Here is a 17,395-nt window from a genome sequence, read left to right as displayed (position 1 = left end):
TACTGTGAAGTTACCTGATTGTCTAAACCTCTGTTTCTCCATGTAGAAGATGAGGGTAATAACAATACCTCACAAGATTGCTATGAACATTACATGAGATAATGAATATAACTTACAGAGCACAACGCCTGGAATATGGACACACTTGTTAAACTGTGAGTATGTGTGTATGTAATTTACATTTAAAACTGCTCAATTTAAAACTGAAATTAGGGACTTCCCTGGTGGTTAAGAATCCACCTGCCAATGCAGGGGACACGGGTTTGAGCCCTGATCTGGGAAGATCCCACATGCCACGGAGCAACTAAGCCCGTGCGCCACAACTACTGAGCCTGCACTCTAGAGCACACAAGCCACAACTGCTGAAGCCCGTGTGCCCCAACTACTGAAGCCTGTGTGCCTAGAGCCCACGCTCCACAACAAGAGAAGCCACCACAATGAGAGGCCTGCGCACTGCAACGAAGAGTAGCTCCCACTCACTGCAACTAGAGAAAGCCCACATGCAGCAACGAAGACCCAATGCAGCCAAAAATTAATTAATTAGTTAATTAAAAATAAATAAATTAAATAAAACTGAAATTATTTCTATTCTCTGAAATAAAATCAGTCAGATGGTATGTTCAGTGCAACAACTTCAGAGGTAAGCGTTTTTCTAATTTTTCCATGATGGTTATTAATATAAAGAGTTTCTTTGGGAAGTTCTCATCTAGAACACAAATGCACTAAACTTTCGCCAAAATCTTATCCCCAATATCTTTTAGAATTATTTTGGTTATAAGTAATAAAGACCTAAAAAGCAAGGGCTTAGACACATGGGGATCATTTCTCTTGTGTAACACTGTCTAAAATTAGGCAGTCCAAAACTGGCACAGTGGCTCCATGATGTTATTAATGTGCCATCTTCCTTCTATCTTTCAGCTCCATTATCCTTAGTTTATTAAATCAAGTCTCATTGTTGCAAAATGGCTGCTCAGTACCAGCCATCAAGTCCAAGTTCCAGATGGGAATGAGGGTGTAGAGTAGGACAAAAGCCATATGAGTTAATCCACCATTTAAGAAGCTTCCCTGGAATCCCCACCAAAAACTTTCACTTCTATTTCATTAGCCAGAATTTAGTCACCTCTCTTTACATGAGAGGCTATGAAATACAGGTTTGAGCTGGTTACATTGCAGCCCTCAAGAAAATCAGGGCTCCTTGGTAAGGAAAAAAACAAAATGAAGGTGAACATTGGGTAGGCAACCAGCAGATTTGGCCTCAACCTCCATACAATTGTTTTTTAATATGATATATGTATATAATTTTACAATTCTTTGGTTAAGAGGGTGGTCTCAAGAATGTCTACAATCCCTTAAGAAAAGAAATATATTTTATGTCATCAAATCAGGACATCATTTGCTTAAATCCCCAAATAGACATTACTTTAAGTGTTTCTCAAAAACCTTTTAAAAAGTTATGTAATTTACTAAAATAGCTTTTTCCCTATTTTCATCTTCAGTTTATTCAGATTTTCCTGTCACATATACTGAACTTCTTTTACATATAATGTATTAGATTTGTTTTTTGTACCACAAGTTCATACCACACTCTAGCTTCAATTTGATTTGACTATAAGAGATTTGCTTGTCTGGGGTAGAGGTTTTGGGGAGAAGAGTGGGTTACACACACATCCAACGTTGTAATACTTTTGGAAGAGTATAAAATTCAGGAGAAATTTAACACTGACTTCTACAGCACTTAACTGGACACAAACTGAATATGGCGCTATGATGCAAACAGAAGTGTTTTTAAATTTGTCATTGGATATCATGATCACAGTGAAATTTCTGAAGCTGATGGACTAAAGAATGTGAGTTTGAGAAAAGGAGCTAGAAACTTCATGACCAAAGTGATTTGTCAACTTCTGTGCTGTGGTACTTGGGCACAATTCTATAGTTACACTTCAGGTAGCAGATGTACTGACCCATTAATGGGAGCTTAATTCAGCCATGAAGGGTGAGGTTGCCCAAACCAGCACCCCTTGATATAGGTGGGCTCTAATGAGGGCTGAAAGCCAGTGGTCCAGAACAGACCCACTCCTGAAACCCAGTCTAGGAGGCTTTACAACGGGTGCCAATCCATCCATTCATTTATTCATTCATTATTACTTACTGCCTGGCACTGTGCTCTCTTCTCAGAATACAGAGTGAACAAGGCAGTGCCAGCCTTCCTGGAGCTTACAGCGGTACCCAGTGCTGTGTCAGGTACTTAGGACAGAGGCTATTGGGGGGTTAAGCCAATGAGGGCAATAAGGAGGAAGTGACTTGTGAGCTGAAAAATAAAGTGGTGTCATCCAGGTTTGTAGGCGGGATGAGCATAGGAAGAACAGTGACCCTGGTGATTAAGAAGGATAGGAAAGACCTTACTGTATGTTCTTGTTAATAATGAAGTTGCTCAAAAAACAGTTATCAAGTGTCTGCCGTACACCAGGCACTGAGCTAGGTGCTAAAAATACAAATATAACAAAAGATGGTAAGATGGTACTCTTTTGCCTCAGCTTCTGCTAAGGCACCAAAGCCAAAATCAACAAAAGAAATGGCAAAGACTCCCATATTCCGAAGAGAAATTCTAGAACACCTACGTAGGAATTGCAAAGGAAGGTGCTGGAAACATTTTTTTTTAAGATTTTGTTTTCGATGTAGACCAATTTTAAAGTCTTTATTGAATGTGTTACAATATTGCTTCTGTTTTATGTTTTGGTTTTTTGGCCGCGAGGCATGTGGGATCTTAGCTCCCCAACCAGGGATGGAACTCACACCCCCTGCATTGGAAGGCGAAGTCTTAACCACTGGACCACCAGGGAAGCCCCTGGAAACTGATTTTGAAGCCCTATAAAAGGGTTATATAAAAGGGTAGAGGCTGAAGGGGCTGAGATATAAAAGGGGATATAAAAGGGTAGAGGATATAAAGGGTAGAGGCTGAAGGGGCTGAGAGAGACAATTTCTTTGGAGAAAACTGGAGGACTGTCATATTTCTGAACCACCAGAAATCCACACAGTCTGGGGGGAGGAGAGGCGGGGAGGAAACACAAGGGTGTCCCCCTCACCTCAAGTCAGTGAGAGTGGCTGGAGGACACTGCTCAGAAAGTGTGAAGTAGGTTCCCTGGACCTGTCTGATTCCTGCCTGAGAAAGGCAAATAGTGAGAGGCTTTCCCCGGGGAAGACACAGTCACACCAGGAGTTAACTGCATGTCCACAGACCACAGGTCTATTTTCCTGCAACTTAGCATCCTTCATAAAAGGAGCCTGGAGAAATGCAAATCAACACTACAATGAGGTGTATCACCCCACCCTGGTCAGAATGGCCATCATCAAAAAGACTACAAATAATAAATGCTGGAGAAGGTGTGGAGAAAAAGGAACCCTTCTATGCTGTTGGTGGGGATGTAAGTTGGTGTAGCCACTGTGGAGAACAGTATGGAGGTTCCTTAAAAAACTAAAAATAGAAAACTACCATATGATCCTGCAATCCCATTCCTGGGCATATATCTGGAGGAAACTATAATTCGAAAAGATACATGCACCCAAATGTTCATTGCAGCACTATTTACAATAGACAAGACATGGAAGCAACCTAAATGTCCATCAACAGAGGAATGGATAAAGAATATGTGGTGTATATATATATATATATATATATATACACACACACACACACACATACACACATACACATATATACAGTGGAATATTACTCAGCCATAAAAAAGAATGAAATAATGTTATTTGTAGCAACATGGGTGGACCTAGAGATTAGCACACAAAATGAAGTAAGCCTGGCAGAGAAAGCTATGATATTGTTTATATGTGGAATCTAAAAAAAAAAGATACAAATGAACTTACTTACAAAACAGAAATAGACCCACAGACATAGAAAACAAACTTACGGTTACCAAAGGGAAAGGGATAAATTAGGAGTTTGGGATTAACATATACATACTAGTATATATAAAATAGATAAGCAACAAGGACCTACTGTGTAGCACAGCGAACTATACTCAGTATTTTGTAATAACCTATAAGGGAAAAGTATCTGAACAAAGAATAGATTATAATATAGGTTACTGAATCACTGTGCTGTACACCTGAAACTAACATGACATTGTAAATTAACTATACTTCAAATAAAAAATAAAAGTAGAATAAAATAAAATAAAGGAGCCTGCCCAACAGGGGCTTCCTGCCCAGCACAAAGAGGCCGGGGATGGGGGTAGAGCAGGGAGGGGAGGAGAGCCATCCATTAAGTTACTTGCCAAGTGCAAGTAACTCAGCCCCATCCTTTCTTCTGTTCTTCCTCACTCTCAGTGACCCCCTCCAACCTGGAGGGGGAGAGGCTGCCTGTGGGGAGGACGGAGGAGGAGAGGAACCAAGTAGGAAAAAGTGAAGCTAACCTCAGGGCCCACCACCCTTAGGAAACATTCTAGTATTAACCCTAGACTATCCTGCAACTGAAAGGGACAAAATTGTCTTCTAAATTATGGATCTGAGATTTCATTCAGGGAACTGGGCCCAAAGCAAGCCTTCACATGGTTTTAAAGAGATAGTGAGAGAAAAGAATAAAGCTGCTTTCCATGGGTCCCTAGTCAGCTCTGGCCTTTCAACATAACAGTTGCACAAAGATGCATGACACACAGCCTTGCCTTCAGGAAGCACACCAAGTCCAACAGTAGAAAGAGGTTTAAAGCAATTATAACCCCACAAGCTAAAAGTCAGAGCTACGATCACGGGGCATATGGAATGGAGAAAAAAAGGAAGATATATGGAAGGTTTCGATATTTTGTAGATGTTGAAGTAGGGTTGTCAGACAAAATACAGGCCCTCTGGTTAAATGTGAATTTTAGGTAAACAATGAATAAATTTTTTTAGTATAAGTTATGTCCCATGCAATATTTTTATTTGCTAAATCTGGTAAGGCTATGCTCATGGGACAGAGATTGGCCCTGGGATCCCTCTTATTTTATTTATTTATTTTGTGTGTGTGTGTGTGGTATGCGGGCCTCTCACTGCTGTGGCCTCTCCCATTGCGGAGCACAGGCTCCAGACGCACAGGCTCAGCGGCCATGGCTCATGGGCCCAGTCGCTCCGCAGCATGTGGGATCTTCCCGGATCGGGGCGCGAACCCACGTCCCCTGCATCGGCAGGCGGACTCTCAACCACTGCGCCACCAGGGAAGCCCCAAGGGATCCCTCTTATTGATGTAACCTGTTCTCTTCGTTGCTCTTGTCCATCCTGGATGCTGGGTTCTACACACATGCCTGTCACACCTGGACCACATCATACCCACCACTCATCTACTGTTATATTTATAACTACTTCACAGAGAAATTGTGAGGATCCCAATGAGGTCATCTCAATATCTTCTCTATGCTGTGATTTCTAAATGGTTTCTCGCCAATGCCAACCTCTCCACCTAAACTCTGGAATTATATCCAACTACCTACTCAATCCCTCCATACAGATGGATAGCAAGCAGTCAGATTCTACATATCTCACACAGAGATGGCGACTCCCAAATTTCTTCCCCAAACCCCTCCTTCTTGAGTCTTCTCCCATCTCAGTTTACGATGCACAGTTGATTAGACCAAAGACCCAGGCATCATCCTTGGATCAACTCTCTTTCCGTATTCTCCACATCTAATCCAATGCCAAGTCCTACCTCTAAAGATATTCCAGATCCAGCACTCCTAACAATGCCCACTGGCAGCATCCTCGGCCAGGCCTCGACCCTCTCCTCTACGTCAACATCCTCTCTCTGCTTCCCCTCTCGCTCAATCTACTCCACCCTGCACCAGAGCCGTGGAACCTTTTACAACGTAAATTGGACCACGTCATTCCCCTGCCCAAAACCCTCAGCCCTCTTCCCATTGCCCTTGAAGAAAATCCATATCCTTTGTCACATACCCTCAAGGTCACTCATTCTCTCGTCATGTTTACCCCCCTCTATTTTCACTGCATTTCAACCCCACTGGCCTTCTCTCCACCCATCAGACAGGCCAAGGTCACCCACTAGACGTTCCATCCATGGGGCACTCTCCCCTGGATTGATACACGATTGGCTACTTATCACTATTCGGATCTCAGCTCAAGCGTCTTCTCCAAGAATCCTCCCCGATGACCATTTCTAAGGCACTAGCCTTCACCCATCACTTCTCTCCTCATTCTTCTGCTGTATTTCCTTCGTAACTGGTTATCACTACCTGAAATTATCTTATGTATTTGCTTCCCAAACAGAAATCAAAATCCTTGCTGAAGTCATGACAGTTAATATCTATTCCCTCCCCGTCAATCCAGCAGACTTGTCATTCTGTCATAGGAGGAGATTATTTTAGTCTCACAGGATTTGTTCTCTACAAAGCCATGCTGTTTACTACTGCTCTTATTAAAATATTTATAAAATAGTTTCACAATTATTTTCTTCCAGACTCTTTCCAGATATGGAGGTTGTGTTTATCAGTCCAAAAACATCTAGATTATTCTTTTCATAAATATGTGACATTATTTTTGATAATGTCCAAACTTCTCCTCCACAGATTCTCTAAAATGGAACCAATGCTTGCTCAGTACTTTAAACTGTAAATAACCAAAATTGTGGATACACATGACTCAGATTTTTTTTCCTTATTTTAGATTCAATTTATACCTACAAAGTAAAACCGCATAGCTCTGTTCCAATACAGAACATAGATGAATGGATAGATAACTAGATCGGTTTCTTAATGACTCCATCCCATAGGCATCATTTAAAATTTACCTAATACGTAAAAGTACTTTCCTTTATATATGTCACTACTAAGATATTTAGTCTTCCAATTTTCCTTTAGGAACTTTGCTTTAGTTTTCTCATTTTACCTACTAACTTTCAGCATTCTGCATGTTTCTCCTGGTAAATTGCCCCACTTTCATTCCTGCAAGATTCTCATTTACATTCCATGTCCTAGAAAGTGTTTTGCTTAGTCAATTAGTTTTTCATTTTACATTCTTCTATTTCCATGTATGGAAGTTACCCTCTTGTTCTTAATAAAGCATATGTAAAAATGTCCAGTCTTCTTGTTCTAGCTCCATCTTTTATTCCTTTTTCAGTTTATACTAATCCAATTTGCATATCCTTAAAATGCATTTTAATTATTTGCTCATCAATCTTAATCTATTCAGTATAAAATATCTTTAGATAGAAAAAAAAAGCCCTCCTTGTTTCCAACAATCGGCAACAACAACAACAGCTTATTATTTAGGGAACCACAGCCCCATAGTAGGAGTCATTTAAACCCCTCACAGATGCTGGGTCCCTTCCCTGCTTCCCTAAATCAATCTGAGCTTGTCTTAGTCCGTTCAGGCTGCTATCACAGAAATACCATAGACTGGAGGACTTAAACAACAAACATTTGCTTCTCACAGTTCTGGATGCTGGAAGTCCAAGACCAAGGTACCGACAGATCCCATATCTCTGAGTGCACTCTTCCTCATTGGCAGACGGCTGCCTTCTCACTGTGTCCTCACATGGTGGACAGAATGAGGGAGCTCTCTGGGTGGGTCTCAGTAAAGGGCACTAATCCCATCCAAGAGGGCTCCGCCCTCATAACCTAATCACCTCCCAAAGGACCCTCCTCCTAATACCATCACATTGGGGGTTAGGATTTCAGCATATGAACTTTGAGAGGAAAACATTCAGTCCATCACAGAGCCTAAGACAAGAAGCACTCAGCAGCTATGGCCTCACAGAGCAAACCTCCAGTCACTAAGGTTCTAGGTCATTCTGGGTTCAGCACCTTGGGCTCTGCGTCTGAGTCCTGTTCTGACCCTTTGTCTCTTTCTAGACTGATATTGTACCTCTCCTTTGTCAGGCTCCACCCCAACACTGGAGGTCTGCCCCGAGCCTCCAGCTGGCTGGGTGTGGCTGACTGTCTCCCTACCTATGCTTCCATTTGCCACCAACCCTACTCATTTTCTCCAATCTCCTCTGTTGGAACTTCTTGTTATGTGTTGGGTCTCTCCATTCTCTATCTCCTCTCTCCACTGAGCCACCTCCAACTCTTGGCACTGACTGATTGCCACAATCAACTCTGGCTGGACTCTAATGCCCTTGCAGAGAAGAGCTGGAACCATTCACCTCCAGTCTGCCTATGAGAGAGATAAATCAACTTCTATTTTATTCAGGCAGTTGAAGTTTGGGGGCCTCTATGTCACAGAAGTCTGAGCTTGGCCCCTAAATTACCCTAATCTTATTCCTAAATAAGAATTCAAAGCTAGGGATAAGCAGATATTTTTAGGAAAGCCACGACCGTGAAAAAGAGAAACCAGAATAAACAGAGAAAAAAAAAGGACTTCAAGAAGGAGAGAAAATTCAGGGTGCAGAATTAAGCTAAATAATGACAACAACAGCAAAATGAATATCACCCCAGAAATGATAAGATGTTGCACCCCTAAAACAAAAACAGGTACCTCTGCAAGAGGAATAACAAGAAAACAAGTAAGAGTTCTTAGAAATTCAAAATGTTAACCAAAATAAAAATTTCAATAGAAATGTTGTAAGTGAAAAAATTGAAGAGATTTCCTAGAAGTAGAACAAAAAGAGATGGAAAATAGGAGAGAAAGATGAATTACCTGGGGGCTCAATCCAAGAGATTAGGCAAGAAAGAGAGATAAACAACAAGGTCCTACTATATAGCACAGAGAACTATATTCAATAGCCTATGATAAACTATAATGGAAAAGAATATTAAAGTGAATATATATATAGGTACGTATATATGTACAACTGAACCACTTTGCTGTACAGCAGAAATTAACACAACATCGTAAACCTCAATAAACACAACATTGTATACCTCAATAAAAAATATTGATTAAAAAGAGAGAACAGAGAAGATAAAGGGGGCAAATTATCAAACAATAATAGAGTTGAAGCCTCTAAGTAGAAAGTCTGAGATGGCATGAGGAATGTTTGCTCCACTCTGTGTTCGGACTCTAGCTGAGCTTCTGCGAGAAGAAAGTGTCTGCTGTTTAATAAAATGTGCTGATTAAGTAGCATAGGTCCCAGGGGACAGAGAGTACTGGGGAAAACCAGGGGTCCAAGCAGACCAAGCAGGACCAATCTACAGATTGATATGAGAGTTGCGAAACCATCGAGCGGTAGCATCCTTACCATGTGGTATCATCGATATAGGGAAAGGAGAGGACCTAGCCGAAACTTTTTTATCCACTTCTCATAAGTAGAACAGGCAGAACCAAGTTAGAATGACAATGATAACCCCTGAAAGGCCAACAGGTTGTTGGGAGGGATCTACTTCTTTGTACCCAAAGCATCCCAGTTTGGGGTACACGTAGGAGGGAGTCAATGGACATTGATTGAACGAAAGAATGAATGAGTGACTAAGGAAATGAATAACTCTCCTGGAATGGGTAGTATGCGGGACTGTTTGGAAGGAGGATCAGGTTATGAAGGTTGAGGATGTTTGTGCTCTTACAATTCAGTGGATAGTTGGAAAGGCTGGACAGAGAAACAAGGACAGGGACAGAGACAGAGCACCCCAAGGGGTAATGCCACTCCCAGGAGCACAGCCTCCAGACAGAGCAGGGAAAGTTAGCAGCCCTGGGGAAACGTCAAACTAGGTCAGTGAGTACGGAGGGAGGGAGAATTTCAACAGCCCACACATGGATTGGCGGAGGTAGATGAGGTTTGGGATAAGAAGCAGTCATTTTAGAGCCCACAAGGAAAGGAAACATACTGGGTTGTTCACTGAACTGGTAAGAGAAATGGGTGCTGAGTAGTTCTGTGCAAGCTATCACAGGACAATTAAATTCAGTGTTCTGAGGAAGGGAACAAACCAATCCCTCCCACCAGAAAACAGAGCCCTGACAGTGAAGAAAGTAGCTTTGAAAAAATGATAGAAAACGACTTGCAGAAAATCTCTACCTTTTCCCAAACACCTTATTAAAAACAAGACAAATGAGGTACATCACAAGTCCAAAAGGTCATATTCTCTAACAAGAATCCTACACGAGTATGTGGCAGAGTGTTTTGTTTTGTTTTCTGGAAGACAACAGCAAAGAGGTGGGGGAGGGGAGCAGAAAAGAAGGAAAAAGAGGAAAGAAGGAAGGAAGGGATTTTGTTTTTTTGTGGCACTCCATTTAGGTTAATTACTCCTCCTTAGGGTATGTAAATTACACAGAGAAAAATTAAGTTAATGATGAAACTAGGTACCACTTCCTGAGAACTTTGCATGAAATGGGCATGGAACTAGATACTGAAACGTGTTCCCTCCCCCTGATTAGATTTCAGTTGCGGGGCATGTTGAATTTGGATTAAATTCCAAGGGCAACAGGAATGTATTGAAAGGTTTCACGCAAGGAAGTGTCATGATCTGATTTTTTTGAGTAATAAGAAACATTTTTTCTTATTTTTCTCATTTTTAAATTTCTTTAAGTGTTAGCTGACTGTTTAAAGCAAAACTAAGAATACGGTATTGTGGAGTTTATAACGTTACGATGTTATATAAAATGTTTGACAACAATAGACTATGAATGGCAGGGAGGCGGGTTGGAAGTTACCGTTACAAGGGTCTTATTCTAAGTATGAAATGCTAGGATTCTATTTGAAGATTTGAACTGTGATACGTTAAAGATATATCTTTTCAATCCTAGAGCAGCCACAAAAAGTAACAGTAATAAAATGGAGGTAGAGCTAAAAAGCAAAAAAAAAAAAAAGAGAGAAAGAAAAACCAATACAGTAATCAAGGGATCAAAGAACACAGCAATGGGTACACTGATTAAAACTATAAATATATCTTTGAATTCTGAGGAGGGTAAGAGAAAACTTTAGCATAGTGTAACTTATCACTTAAACTTATGGAATTTTTTAAATTATTAAAATATTTAACAAAACCTGGTAAATTCTAATACTTTATTCTTTTAAGTTATAACTATGTAGACTTGCCTTAAGCCAAAATTGGAATTTTCTTTTACATACAATAGGAGAACCCATGAAATGACCATCCTTGTAGTTCCTCAAAGAGTTGCAGGTCAAAATAAACTTGAGACTTTTTTTACTCCTAAAAAAAAAAAAAATCAAGGGAGACGTGAGACAATTTCACTGCTAGACATGGGAGTTTAGGCGCTCTTAATAAGCCTAAGTTTCACTGCTACTCCTGAGTTCTTCCTGATTTTGTAGCTCTCCTTTTCCAAGGGAGTTGTCTGCCAGTAAGGGGATTTCTCCCAGGCTGGAGTTATATTAAACACTTAGGTTTTTAAATTAAAACAATAGTACACTGCACTGACATTTCGTTCGTAGAGCTTGTGGAGTAATATTTTTATGGTTTCTCTGGCAACCGCAGAGGCAAGAGTGGGCAGGAGGAAAGGAGCAGAAGGGCTGGCATCAGTGGTGGGGAGGTAGAAGGAGCACCTCTCTGTGGCGTGCTGGCTTGGGGCCTAACAGGACAGGGCCAGAAGTCCAGCTACTGCCTAGAAAATGGCCCGGATCCCTAGCCTGAGTCATCATCCCATGACTGGAGAATGTCAACAGATTATTTTCTCAAGGAACTAGCAATAAACCAAGAGGGTGTAGGAATTAAGAACTGGTTCTAAAAAAGAAATGTTTATATAGGGCTAGATGTCAGCCTAGGGAGGGCAGCTGTTGGTTGAACCACTATTTGTAGACAATAGGTGCAGGCATGGCCACATCCACAGAGAATGATGTGCTGTCAAGGACTTGATTTTGCCAGTGGGACCAGATTCTGGGGCAGAGTCTGAGCTGGCTCCTACTATCTCTGCTACCTCTATGTTTATGAAACATGGCTCCGTCATTATTTAGTCAGCCTCTACTGTGGACCAACTGTGCACAGCACTGAACCAAGGACTTTGGAAATATTAAAAATAAATAAATAAATAAAAGACCTACCCTACCCTTGCCAAAGATATGAAGCAAATGAGGCAAATAAACTCATACTTAATGTGACCCACACATTTTAACTCCTAAGTCTTAAAAAAAAAAAGGTAGTCATGGGAAGGAAAGAAAGTCCAAAACTCCTGTTGGAAGTCAACACATCTTATAGTTAAGAGTGTTGGCCCTGGATTTGAATTCCAACTTTTATTTACTTGTTATAGATCCTTGCCAGGTACCTATACTTACTGACTTGGATTCTGCAATTGTCAAAAGGAGGGGAAATTCTTACCTCATGAGTTTGTTGTGAGAATTAAGTGAGAAAACGTATGACAAGCACTAGTACAATGTCTGGCATACCACTGGTCCTCAATAAATGGTAATTGTCACTACTGCTATCATTCACACATTCAGTCTTACCCTTGTCATGACTGGTATATGGGCACTAGGCATGGTAAATTGCTTCCAGCAATATGGAGTTGGCAGGGATAACCAGGAGCCAGGATCAGGGAGAGGCTATGGAAGGTGACTTCTAAGTTCCAGCCCTCCTGGCAAGGTATAGCATCCAAGGGACACTGGAACCTAGGGACAGAGGAGGCACAGTGGTCTTGACATCAAGGGCAGGAACAGCCTAAACATTCAGTCATCAGTTGGAAACCATTCGATGGGATGCCTGGCTCCACTCACTTAATCTGGGATTTACTAGGTTCCAACTACTGTACCAAACACCTCATCCAGAGGGCAGAGAACGGGCCTGGGCAGGGTCAGCCAAAACCTACTCCAGAGAATTTCCCAACAATGCAAGGAAAAGTGGTGAGTCCAAGGAGGAGTTACTACCCAAGGAAGCTGGTTGGTTTCCCCTGGGGGCCCTGCTGTCACTCAGGACCCCACCTCACTGTCTTCATCCTGAAGCCTGCTAGAAGAGGCGGAGAACTATTCACACCTTCCTGCCTCGGGTGTGGCTTAGCTGAGAAACAGAAGCTGTGTTGGGGCTTCAGGAGAATGGTCCAGGGCCCAGCTGCAGGAAGCTGGGCAAAAGAAAAGTGGGGTGACCAGAGCTGAGGGGAGGAAGCTTGTCACCATCTCTCAGTAACACAGCAGAATCCACTTGGGCTAATGAGAAGTTGTTTCACCTCTCTGTTGGGTTAGTCACCCAGTTCAAATTATTTTTAAGATAGTGTTCTATTTATATACCAAACAGCTAAGTATGGAACTCTGTGACTCCACCAGTACTCAAAATTATTCCACATAGACTAAAATGAAAACATAAATGATAAATGAAGCCAGACCAGGTTACCTCAATTTTCAGATGATCGTATCTAGACAGTAGACAATATTAACATTTAGATGACTTTTAATCAGTCAGAACCAGAGAAAAATGTTTTCATTTGTCAATCTCTTTTTTTTTTTTAAGATTTTTTGATGTGGACCACTTCTAAGGTCTTTTTTGAATTTGTTACAATATTGCTTCTGTTTTATGTTTGGGGTTTTGGGCCTGGAGGCATGTGGGATCTTAGCTCCCTGACCAGGGATCGAACCCACACCCCCTGCATTGATAGGTGAAGTCTTAACCACTGGGCTGCCAGGGAAGTCCCTGTCAATCTCCTTTTTTAAAAAAAAGCCTCAAGTATCTTGTAAGTATAAGAAGTGACTTTGAATACAAATAATCCCTTTCTCCAAATGTGGTCAAATTGGTTATAAGAACAACTAAGTCAAACTAGTTTCCTTGAGTTTCCAGTGAGAAGACATAATTCTGACTTTCCTTGACTAATAGAACTGTCATGTTGTCTGGCTAAACATAGAAAATATCGTTGAATGAGGACGTAAGTGCTGTCACTTCTAGAACAGTGGCTTTGTAGTGAGAGGACTGGAGACCTGTGTTCTAGTCTCCTGCTCTGGACAAGTCACTTAAAACGTGTTGAGCGTTCACCAGAGCACAGTTCCGAGTAAATAAGGGGTCTGGGAGGAGAGAAGGTTGGTCCTTTCCTTCAGGTGACTTAGCATCTAGTTGGTGTCACAAAATTAAAACCAAAGGTCCAGGGGTGCCCAGTAAGACAGTTTGCAGTGAGGTTCCATGTTGATAGACGATTCGGAGAAATGGGAGGCACAACATTTAAATGACTCAGGAATGAGCAGGTTCCCAACCTGGGTGAGCAGGTGGTCCTTAGTCCCAAAGATGGAGGCAGTTGCCAGGTGACCTGGGCAGGGCTCTTAGTGGATCCACCAGACAAATGAGGGTGGGAATAATTTCCCTCCTACTTTATAGGAGTGTTGTGAGATGATGTTAAAACATTTTTTAAAACACATCTGAAAAAAAAAAAAACACATCTGACATGAATGGATAAAGAAGATGTGGCACATATATAAAATGGACTATTACCCAGCCATAAAAAGGAACGAAATTGAGTCATTTGTAGTGAGGTGGATGGACCTAGAGTCTGTCATACAGAATGAAGTAAGTCAGAAAGAGAAAGACAAATACTATATGCTAACATATATATATGGAATCTTAAAAAAAAAAAAGGTTCTGATGAACCTAGAGGCAGGACAGGAATAAAGACACAGAAGTAGAGAATGGACTTGAGGACACGGGGAGGGGGGGAAGGGGAAGCTGGGACGAAGTAAGAGAGTGGCGTGGACATACATACACAACCAAATGTAAAACAGATAGCTAGTGGGAAGCAGCCGCATAGCACAGAGAGATCAGCTCCGTGCTTTGTGACCACCTAGAGGGGTGGGATAGGGAGGGTGGGAGGGAGACGCAAGAGGGAGGAGATAAGGGGGTATATGTATACGTATAGCTGATTCACTTTGTTATACAGCAGAAACTAACACACCATTGTAAAGCAATTATACTCCAATAAAGATGTTAAAAAAAACACACATCTGACATAGAATCAGACAGCGTTTTACTTAGCTTGCTGATTAGTGGGCTGCTGTCCTTTTAGTTGTGACTTCGTTTCTCTTACTCATTTCAGACATACATAGTTGTTTCTGACTCCAGATGACAACCTTTTTAGGAACATGAACAACATATGCCGACACTTCAGCCATAGCCCTACTGCTTATGTGCTGAGACTCTGAGCTGTGGCCACAGTCACTGTGTGTGAAGACCTTTCTATTTGTAGCTTTATCTCTTTGCCCTGGGGGTTCCTAATCTCAACAAGGGCTTCTCTAGCCCCGATTAGCTAGGTCAAGTTGCTTAGTCTAATCCTACTGCTTACCTGTGGGACAAGGACGCCACACGATGGACGTTGTTGTCGATGCAGCCCTGTAGCATTTCTGCCTTCCCTGCCTATAGTCCTCAGACTGAATGCCCTGTTTACCTCGCGTAATTATTTTGTGTAGACAAACTGACTTCCAGTAATTGGATTTTTTTTTTTTTTTTTTTTTTTTTTTTTTTTTGCGGTACGCGGGCCTCTCACTGTTGCGGCCTCTTCCATTGCGGAGCACAGGCTCCGGATGCGAAGGCTCAGCGGCCATGGCTCACGGGCCCAGCCGCTCCGCAGCACGTGGGATCTTCCCGGATCGGGGCACCGTGTCCCCTGCATCGGCAGGCGGACTCTCAACCACTGCGCCACCAGGGAAGTCCCAGTAATTGGATTTTTAGCGTTATATTAAAGAGCCTCTGTGGTTGTACTTGCAAAGGCTGGCAATGCGGGTGGGGGCGGGGCGGAAAGCCGAGTAAAGAGAGCAGAGAAAGAGAGACGCTACTGAATAGATTGAGGAAGAACCACGCCTTCCCCTCCTGCCTCTAGTTTGGTATCTCAACCCTCAGCAGCTCTCCCGCCCCAACTTTCCTTTCCTGTTACTGACACGGAGCCTGGAAAGAGCAAGGTGACGGAGAGAGGGAATGAAAAGATGGAAAGGTAACATGCTAAGAGGTTTTAGGGAAACCAAAGAGATCAGTGGCACGCCCCTAATGCCTTCCTGCTCATCCCACTTTTGCTCTCTCCCCATACCATTTCCAATTAAGTTTTATCTTTTGCTCAGTTGCTTAAGCCCTTAGAAGGCAATTTCTCTGACCCCTCTGGTGCTGTGGAGTTCAAGCAGGAATTCAAAAACTAAACTCACTTTCACCCTTCCCTCTGTTCTCTTGGCATTCAGGAAGCCCCAGACCTCTGTGGAGTTTAAAACCTAGTTTGGGTGCCCTGGTCTTAAAGAGGCTGAGAGTCACTGCTTGAGGGGTAAAAAAAAATCCAGTTCAACCTCATCTTGAAAGAAGAGCTAAAATCATAGAAAAGATACTGCATAGTTCCTTGACAAAATGCATGGGGTGGAAATTCAAAGATTGTCATAGCAATTCATAATATTTGCACTATAATCTTCCATTTTCCTGAATTTTTAGTCCTTCTCTTTTATGGCAAATCATTTACTATATGAGACATTTATTACCTTCAAGCTACAATATTTAGTGCCCAAGAATGTTATGAGGATCATCAATACATGGTCACATGTATTCCTGAGAGGAATGACCTAAAGTGAACTAACAAAATGTTATATCATGTTTAACAAATACTGGGTGCTGCGTACAAACTGGTATTACTAACACCAGTAATTATTGAGATACATATGCCTTAAATACATCCAAAAAATCTACGTAACTTTTCATACCTGCTTAAATAACAGTTGTTAAATTGCCAGGAGGATTCTAAAGCATTAAGAAATGTACAAGGAAAATTTCTAGTGCTTTCCTCCTTTATATACTCAAAACAGTTATTAACATCCTTAAAAATCATCTTTCAACCTGCTTATAAAATTGAAAACCTACACGTGGTATGGAAAGGGGGAATTAACTTGGACTATAAAACAGGTAAAAATGAAGACAACCTTCCAAAGAATGAGAGAAAATGCCTTTTACAACAGATACAGTTATGGTTTGGCTAGAAGAAGAAAAGCCTATCCAAAGCTACACGTCCTAACGGGTTTGAGTTTCTCTGCATAGAACACTTTTTGGCAATAAGCCAGAAGCAGAGCAGAGAGGGGAAGAGAGAGAGAGAGAGAGAGAGAGAGAGTGAGTGAGTGTAAAATTTACTCATTCGTTCACTTAATGTTGACTGACCACTTAGTTTATAACAGGCACTGGGGATAGAATAATGAACAAAACAGACAAAAATCCCTGCCTTCATAATATTTATATGCTAGAGGATAATACATATGCAAATGTACAAGTCACCTAATTATTTATACATAGGCTCAAAGGTATATGTGTACATAGACATATGGAGTCTGTTAAAATATTTATTTCCTTCCTATTTGCAGCAAGAGCTTAATAATACAATAATTATAATCTATGTTCCTAGTTGTTTTCTGCTTCAACGAACCTTTTCAACCTCTCCTTGGTGGGTACCTGAATAATGCTGAATGGTTAATCAAAACCCAGAAAAAAAAAAGCTCTAATATTGCTGGACCTTGAGTTAAACCAAGACAACATTTAAAAGTGAATTCCTGGGGCTTCCCTGGTGGCGCAGTTGCTGGGAGTCC

Source organism: Phocoena sinus, chromosome 16, assembly GCF_008692025.1.
Source record: "Phocoena sinus isolate mPhoSin1 chromosome 16, mPhoSin1.pri, whole genome shotgun sequence".
Lineage (NCBI taxonomy): Eukaryota > Metazoa > Chordata > Mammalia > Artiodactyla > Phocoenidae > Phocoena > Phocoena sinus.
Note: the sequence above shows the minus strand (reverse complement) of the source record.